Source organism: Cetorhinus maximus, chromosome 5 (assembly GCF_964194155.1).
Source record: "Cetorhinus maximus chromosome 5, sCetMax3.hap1.1, whole genome shotgun sequence".
Classification (NCBI taxonomy): domain Eukaryota; kingdom Metazoa; phylum Chordata; class Chondrichthyes; order Lamniformes; family Cetorhinidae; genus Cetorhinus; species Cetorhinus maximus.
Genome location: NC_135883.1, coordinates 106,288,613 through 106,298,022, shown reverse-complemented (window position 1 = coordinate 106,298,022; position 9,410 = coordinate 106,288,613).

The window sequence follows — 9,410 nt, the reverse complement described above, 5'->3', positions numbered from 1 at the left end:
ATCCTTTCTACGTCTACCTTGTCAAGACCATTCAGGACCTTACATACTTCAATCAAATGATCGTTTGGTACTAGAGAACTTGAGTAATGCTGGAAAAAAAGATATGTCTCAGCTTTTTGGCTTGCACTCATACCAATATAAGGGGAAAACAATTTATACTGTATGTGAAGAGACTACTGAGTGGTTGGTAAGTGGCATTGCCATGGAAAATGCACCAGTGATGGCAACTGACAGTTAACTGCCAAGTGTCGTTTAGCTAAAACAGACGCAAGTGAGATCATTTCACACTGTATATCATGCAAACTCATGAACGGGCCTAAGGCCGTCACTTTTGGCCCCAAAAAGTGCCCAGTCTACCTCAGATTAACCTGAAAATTTGAGCAACAGGTGAAACTAACAGTTTCACGCTGCTACTATACAATAGCAACACGAGTGTATTCGCCACTAACAGGATGCTGCCGTCAAGCCAAAAAGATGTTTTGCCTATCACACAAATGAGTAATGTGGTACATGAGTTTCAGTGCCAGTGTGATGATGATGGGTATATAAGCTGTGAGTCCTAAGGACTAGTGGATTGTATCAAACAGCATGTCCCAGCCGCTGTTCACAACGGGCAGGGTACAGACCTTACCCAACCAGCCTGGAGTCGATGTTGAGGATTCTCAGGGCAACTTCCTCCTGACTGTATACCACTGTGCCACCACCTCTGCTGGATCTGTCCTGCCGGTGAGACAGGACATACCCAGGGATGGTGATAGTGGTGTTTGGGACATTACTGTAAGGTATGATTCTGTGAGTAAGACTATGTTCGGCTGCTGCTTGACTAGTCTGTGAGATTTTGGCACAAGCCCCCAGACATTAGTAAGGAGACATTGCAGGATCGACAGGGCTGGGTTTGCCGTTATCTTTTCTGGTGCCCAAATTGATTCCTGGTGGTCTGTCTGTTTTCATTCATCTTTATTGGTTTTTTAGCAGTTCAATACAACAGAGTGGCTGGCTAGGCCATTTCAAAGAGCATTTAAGGGTCAACCACATTACAGAATCACAGAATTTTAACGGCACAGAAGGAGGCCATTCAGCCCATTGTGTCTGCACTGGCTCTTTAAATGAGCATTATGACCCAGTGCCATTGCCCTGCTTTTTCCCCGTACCCTTGCACATTGTTTCTATTCAAATAATCATCTAATGCCCTCGAGTGCCCGATTGAACCGGCCTCCACCACACTTCCAGGCAGTGCATTCCAGACCTGGATCTGGAGTCACAAATAGGCCAGACCAGGTGAGGATGGCAGATATCTGCCCTAAGGGACATTAGTGAACCAGATGGGTTTTTACAACAATTGACAATTGTTTTACAGTCATCATTAGGCAAGTTAATTCCAGATTAGTGCCTCTGGCCCAACCATCTTCAGCTGCTTCATCAATGACCTTCCTTCCATCATAAAGTCCAAAGCCTGTCCACCATCTACAAGGGACAAGTCAAGAGTGTGATGGAATACTCTCCACTTGCCTGGATGAGTGCAGCTCCAACAACACTCAAGAAGCTTGGCATCATCCAGGACAAAGCAGCCTGCTTGATTAGAACCTCATCCATAAACATTCACTCCCTCCACCAATGACAACCAGTGGCAGCAGTGTGTACCATCTACAAGATGCACTGCAGAAACTCACCAAGACTCCTTAGGCAGCACCTTCTAAACACACGACCGCTACCATCCAGAAAGACAAGGGCACAGATACATGGGAACACCACCACTTGGAAGCTCCCAGCCAAGCCACTCATCATTCTGATTTGAAAGTCTATCGCCATTCCTTCACTGTCGCTGGGTCAAAATCCTGGAACTCCCTCTCTAATTGCACTGTGAGTGTACCTACATCACGTGGACTGCAGCGGTTCAAGATGGTAGCTCACCACCACCTTCTCAAGGCCAATGAGGGATGGGCAATAAATGCTGCCCTAGCCAGCGATGTCAACATGCCATAAATGAATTATTAAAAGTTACACACTTTTTCCTTAAGTTTCATGCTTTCCCTAACTTTTTTAATTAACCATGGATGGTAGGTTCTCCCTTTAGAATTTTTCTTTATAGTAAGAAAATATTTATTAAGTATTCTGAAATATTCCCTTAAATGTCTGCCACTGCTTCTCTATTCATCTATCCACTAGCCTAGAATCCCAGTTAACTTCAGCTAGCTCAGCTTTCATGCCACATAGTTACCCTTACTAGTCTTGGACCCACTCTCCTCACTTTGATACTGGATGTAAAATTCAATCATATTGTGGTCACTGTTAACTAGGGGTGCCTTTACACCCCTAGGTCATTAATTAATCCTGTCACATTACACAATACCAAGTCTAATATAACCTGCTCTCCTAAGGGCAATTGGGGATGGGCAAGAAATGCTGGCCTTGCCATGACATTCCAAGAATAAAGAACATCATTTGAGTCTAAAACAAAAGTACAAAAAGCACAGGACCAAGTACTGAGCCCTCCAGAATCCCACTGGTAACAGCCTTCCAAACACAAAAACACCAATCACTATTGCTTTCTGCTACTAAGTCAATTTTGGATCCAATTTAGCACTTGTTCCTTGAATCCCAAGGAACTTTACTTTTTTGACCAGCTTTCCATGTGGAACCTCGGCCTTATTAAAATCCAGGTGGACCACAACCATCATACATCAAGCCAGCTTGTCAACAAAAAGTTCAAGACATGATCTTCCCTCAACAAATAAATGCAAATTTTCCTTGATTAATTTCTGCCTTTCTAAATAAGGTTTATACTGTCCGTCAGAATTGATCCCAATAATTTGCCCACAACCGAAGTTAAGCTATCTAGTCTTGGATTACTCCAATTCCTTTTCTCTCTTTTTAAACAGCGGTACAACATTGGCAGTCCTCCAATTCTCTGGTTAATGTTGGCTGCACACTACAATTCTGGTAATTAGCAGACCACACAAAGTTAGCTGTAAGCTGTAATGCATTGATTGGCCGTACGGTAATCCTAACATCATGATCCTTTTATCAGGGGCTACCCAATTTGGCTCCCGTAGTGTTTACGCTGTCAACCTGGAACACAGATTTGTCTGTCCAAACGGGAACACTGCCCATGCACAGAGATTTTCTCCTAAAAGTTACATTTTCAATGCTTACAGAGTAAGAGGCAATATATGCAACCTCAGAGTACTGAAATTATTTGTAGGTTGGTCGATAACATGTATAGGAGGTCCAAGGTAATTGGACACTGTTTAATCCCAAATCAAAGCAAGGGTACCCTCTCCAGAAAGTCTTGTGCCACTTCTCTCCAGACTCTGAATTTACATTACAACTTTGGCAAGGAAGTGAAGTTGAAACTGTACTGTCCCAATACTGAAGTTCTAGTGTAAACATGTAATAAAATCAAGCCACTGAGAACTATACAAACATACGAATTAGGAGCAGGAGTAGGCCATTTGGCCCCTCAAGCCTGCTCTGCCATTCAATAAGTTCATGGCTGATCTGAATGTAACCTCAACCCCATATTCCTGTCTACCCCCGATAACTTTTCACCACCTTGTTAATCAACAATCTAACTAGCTCCGCCTTGAAAATATTCAAAGATTCTGCTTCCATCACCTTTTGAGGTCCAAAGACTCACGACCCTCAGAGAAAAAAATTCTCATCTATCTTAAATGAGCGACCCTTTCTTAAACAATGACCCCCTAGTTCTAGATTCTCCCACAAGAGGAAATATCCTCTCCACATCCACCCTGTCAAAACCCCTCAGGATCTTAAAGGTTTCAATTAAGTTACCTCTTATTCTTCTAAATTCCAGTGGATACAAGCCTAACCTGTCCAGCCTTTCCTCATAAGACAATCTGCCCATTCCTGGTATTAGTCTCTGAACTGCTTCTAACGTATTTACATCTTTCCTTAAATAAGGAGACCAGTACTATACACAATACTCCAGATGCGGTCTCATCAATGTAGAACTGAAGCATAACCTCCCGACTTTTGTAATCAATTCCCCTCACAATAAATGATAACATTCTATTAGCTTTCCTAATTAGCTGCTGTACCTGCACACTAACCATTTGTGATTCATGCACCAGGACACCCAGCGTTTCCCATAGGGCTGAACTGCCCTTAAGAGGAGACAGCCAAGATCCAGAAACTCCCAGAGTGGTGCTATTGAAGTTTAATCAGCTAATACTAGGACTTACCAGCATAAAGCACTGATAAGCTTCTGCTTTAGTTATGTTGGCATCGTAGAATAATATCCATGTTCTGCCAACATTTATATGATTAGCACCAGCCAAACCAGGCTTGGCCTGCTGAGATGGCAGTCCTGATAATGAAACATTTACAGAAACAATCTAAAGATTGATCTTCAGGGTTTCAAGTACTGGGGTTGTGACTAATTCCTTTAGCAACTTGTTCTGTTGTGGGATTGCCTTTGGGAAGAAAGACTGTTGATATGCTATCTTGGACATCTGCCTGATGTCCAACTAGAAATGTCCTTTAAGAGGTTTTGTCTTGCATGTTATCTGAAGCTGAGTGAGAAGAATCCCAGTTACCTGTGACAGACCTATCCCTCCAGGTTCCATGAATCAATTAGGCTGGTTGGTCAAACACCAAGTGCCCTGGAGAATTGTGACTTGACTGGGCCAGGTTATACTCCAGAAAATCTGCAAAGAGGGTTGACTCAGTTTTAAGCATCCATCACTAGGCATGTGATCGTGAAGCCACCTTGATTACAAACAGACATTGTATTGTTTCTCCCCCTTCCTTAAACACCCAAGGGATAGTTGCTGGTTAGTCATTAGACAACTGTGAGGCATGTGTTTGAGCCCTCACGAGGCAGACATCAGCTGGCAGGAGTTCCTCACAAGCGGCTTGACAATCACCACAACTCATTATAAATTAGTGCAGCACTAAAACCCTCCTGACCCCAGCACACAGAGCATACTCTTTTGAATAACAGCAAATTGAGAACTTCAACAGCTGTTGCTTGACTATCTGTAACTAATCATGTCTGCTTGTGATTAATAATCAGGAATGAGAGAGCTGGGAAGCATAATGAAGAAATCACCGAGGTTCCACAAGCCAGCAAAAGTGGCTGTTAGAAGAGTGGTGGAACTGATCAGGGACCAGAATGGAGAACTATTACTGGAGATAGAAGAAATGGATGAGGTACTAAATGAGTAATCTGCACTGGTTTTTATCAAGGACAAGGGCTTTATCGAAGCTACAATAAGCAAGGAGCTTGTTAGGATTGTTACAGGCGGTGGGGTGGTTAACTTAAACAGCACTAATTTCTCCTCTCACTACCCGTCCGTAAACAGAGTAGCGGTGGCGATTCTCCAAACCCCTCAGTTCTGGTGTGATCCAATTTTCTATCAATACCTCCACAGCAAACTTGAGTTCATCCAAAGGGTGAGTTTATTTCACTGTGTGCAAATAGCAAAGAGAGAAATAGAGAAAAGAAAGATTTAAAGTACAAGAGACCACAGAAGAAAGAAATATTATTTCACATAGGTTCCAGAGTCCAGAATCAAAGTCCAAATAGGTATTCCTTCACAGAGGTGAGTGGGCTGAAAACTAATGCTGTATAATTCACTTTTCCGGTGGTATTGACTTCACACGTTGAGATTGGCATGCAGAGTATATTCAGTCTGTAGGCAGTGGTCCAGAATTTCCAGCAGAAGCAGGGTAGATGGGCCTGGTGTTCAAACTGGACAGAGTTTCTTTTCTATAATAAAAGCAAAAAACTGCGGATGCTGGAAATCCAAAACAAAAACAAAAATACCTGGAAAAACTCAGCAGGTCTGGCAGCATCTGCGGAGAGGAGCATAGTTAACGTTTCGAGTCCGATTGACCCTTCAACAGAACTAAGTAAAAATAGAAAAGAGGTGAAATATGAGCTGGTTTAAGGGGGAGGGGGACACAAGTAGAGCTGGATAAAGGGCCAGTGATAGGTGGAGATAACCAACAGATGTCACAGATAAAAGGACAAAGAGGTGTTGAAGGTGGTGATATTATCTAAAGGAATGTGCTAATTAAGGGTAGAAAGGACAAGCAAGGTACAGATAGCCCTAGTGGGGGTGAGGTGGGGTGAAGGAATCGAAAAAGGCTAAAAGGTAGAGATAAAACAATGGATGGAAATACATTTAAAAATAATGGAAATAGGTGGGAAAACAAAAATCTATATAAATTATTGGAAAAAAAACCGAGGTTTTCCATCCACAGTGGTTGACAGGGCTCTCAACCGTGTCCGGCCCATCTCCCGCGCATCCGCCCTCACACCTTCCTCTCCCGCCCTGAAACATGATAGGGTCCCCCTTGTCCTCACTTATCACCCCACCAGCCTCCGCATTCAAAGGATCATCCTCCACCATTTCCACCAACTCCAGCATGATGCCACCACCAAACACAACTTCCCTTCACCCCCCAGCGGCATTCTGCAGGGATCGTTCTCTCCGGGACACCCTTGTCCACTCCTCCATCACCCTCTACACCTCAACCCCCTCCCACGGCACCTTCCCATGCAATCGCAGAAGGTGTAACACCTGCCCCTTCACTTCCCCTCTCCTCACCATCCAAGGACCCAAACACTCCTTTCAAGTGAAGCAGCATTTCACTTGCACTTCCCTCAATTTAGTCTACTGCATTCATTGCTCCCAATGCGGTTTCCTCTACATTGGAGAGACCAAACGCAGACTGGGTGACCACTTTACAGAACACCTTCGGTCTGTCCGCAAGCATTACCCAGACCTCCCTGTCACTTGCCATTTCAACACTCCACCCTGCTCTCATGCCCACATGTCCGTCCTTGGCCTGCTGCATTGTTCCAGTGCAGCTCAACGCAAACTGGAGGAATAGCACCTCATCTTCCGACTAGGCACTTTGCAGCCTTCAACAATTTTAGATCATGAACTCTCTCCTCCATCCCCACCCCCCTTTCTGATCCCCCTTTTTTTCCCAATAATTTATATAGATTTTTCTTTTCCCACCTATTTCCATTATTTTTAAATGTATTTCCATCCATTGTTTTATCTCTACCTTTTAGCCTATTTCGATTCCTTCACCCCACCCCCACTAGGGCTATCTGTACCTTGCTTGTCCTGCTTTCTACCCTTAATTAGCACATTCCTTAGATAATATCACCACCTTCAACACCTCTTTGTCCTTTTGTCCGTGACATCTTTTGGTTATCTCCACCTATAACTGGCCCTTTATCCAGCTCTACTTGTCCCACCCACCCATTAAACCAGCTTATATTTCACCTCTCTTCTATTTTTACTTAATTCTGTTGAAGGGTCATTCGGACTCGAAACGTTAACTGTGCTCCTCTCCGCAGATGCTGCCAGACCTGCTGAGTTTTTCCAGGTATTTTTGTTTTTGTTTTAGAGTTTCTTTTCTATGAGGCTGACAATTAGATGGTAAACAGCAGACTGGGCTTTGCAGTTCAGCTGGGCAATATTACTGGTCTCACAAGCCAGAGGATCGTGTCACATGATTCTCACCTCTCCACATTGCCTTTGACAGAGGAATGCATATCCCTTGTCTGGGTCCCCAAGATTGCTAACTGTCTCAACCATTAAGAATTGAGAGGAAGGTTGTGGGGCCCTTTGTCTTAGCAGATGTGCCGAATCCTGTTTGCCAGTCTGGGTTATGAAATGCAGATGGCCTTTGTTTGGCTCTCTTTGAATTTGGCCTGTGCAGCCCACAGGGGGTCATTAGTGGCTCCCCAGCAATAACGATGTGCGAGTTTCCCCAATACTGCCAGGTAGCTTCTTTTGTTCGGGGGTCACAGACAGGCATAGATTCAGCCATTTTTAAAGGTCTTTGCCCAGTTTTTAAAATTTTAAGAATAGCCATGAGGATATCCATATATATTTTATAAATATATACAGTGTGAGGTCTTAGTCCCCTCACAGGATACAGAATTAAATGAAAACGGATAAAGAGGAAGCATTAGAAAAGCTGTCGGTAAAGTGGATAAGTCACATGGTCTAGATCAGATGCACCCAGGTTCCTGAGGAAATGAAGAGTGAAAATTGAAGGGATGTTGGCCATAATCAATCTTCAAATCCTACTTCAAGATATTGGTGATACCCAAGGACTGGCGGATTTCAAAAATTACACAGTTGTTCAAAAAAAAGGGGGAGCAGGATAAACTGGAGCAATTAGAAGTCAGTTAGTTAACATTGGTAATGGGGAAACTTCTGGAAACAATATCCGGGAGGAAACTTAACAGCTTGGGTAAGCACACACTAATGAAAAGGAAACTATTTGTTAAGGGAAAATGGTGTTTGAACAACTTGGTTGGCTTTTTTGACAAAGTAACAGAGAGGGTGGCTGAGGGCGCTGCAGTTATGTTGTGTATGTGGACTTTCAAAAGGCGGTTGATTAAGTACAATACATTAGGCTTGCTAGCAAAGTGGAATAAAAGGGGCAGTAGCAGAATGGATACAAACTTGACTAAGGGATATAAAGCATTGGGTTGAGGGGAATGGCTGTTTTTTGGACTGGAGGGAGGTAGACAGTGGCATTCCACAATATTCAGTGCACAATTCTGGAATTTACAGATGACACGAAACTTGGAAGTTTAGTAAACACTTAGGACAACAATAATAGCCTTCAAGAGGTCAAAACAGACTGGTGGAATGGTCAGACATATCAGATAAAATTTAACACGCTAAAAAGTGAGGTGATACAATTTGGGAGGAAGAATAGGGAGAGATTATACATGCTAAATGATACAATTTTAAAGGGGATGCAAGAAAAGAGATCTGGGGTGTTTATGTACAAACCTTTAAAGGTGGCAGTACAGGTTAGCAAAGCAGTTAAAAAAGCATAGTGGGTATCCGATAACACATGGAATGCAGATGTTCAAGAAGGCAGGTGACCACCACCTTCTCAAGGGCAATTAGGGACAGCGACGCCTGGAAGCCATGAACAAATAAATAAAAAAACATTGGATCCTGGGCTTTATAAATGGAGGCTGAGTTCAAAATCAGAAGGTTATGCCAAACCTATATACAATTTCAGCCCCAATTTGTTTTAATTAATTTTTTTACAGGATGTAGGTGTCACTGGCTAGGCCAGCGTTTATTGCCCATCCCTAACTGCCCTTTTTGAACTGCTGCAGTCCACATGGTGTAGGTATACCCACAGCGCTGTCAGGGAGGAAGTTCCAGGATTTTGACCCAGCGACAGCGAAAGAATGGCAATATATTTCCAAGTCAGGATGGTGAGTGACTTGGAGGGGAACTTCCAGGTGGTGGTGTTCCCATCCTTCTGCTGGCCTTGTCCTTCTAGATGGCAGTGGTTGTGGGTTTGGAAGGTTCTGTCCAAGAAGCCTTGGTGAATTCCTGTAGTGCATCTTGTAGATGGTACACACTGTTGCTGCTGTGCGTTGGTGGTGG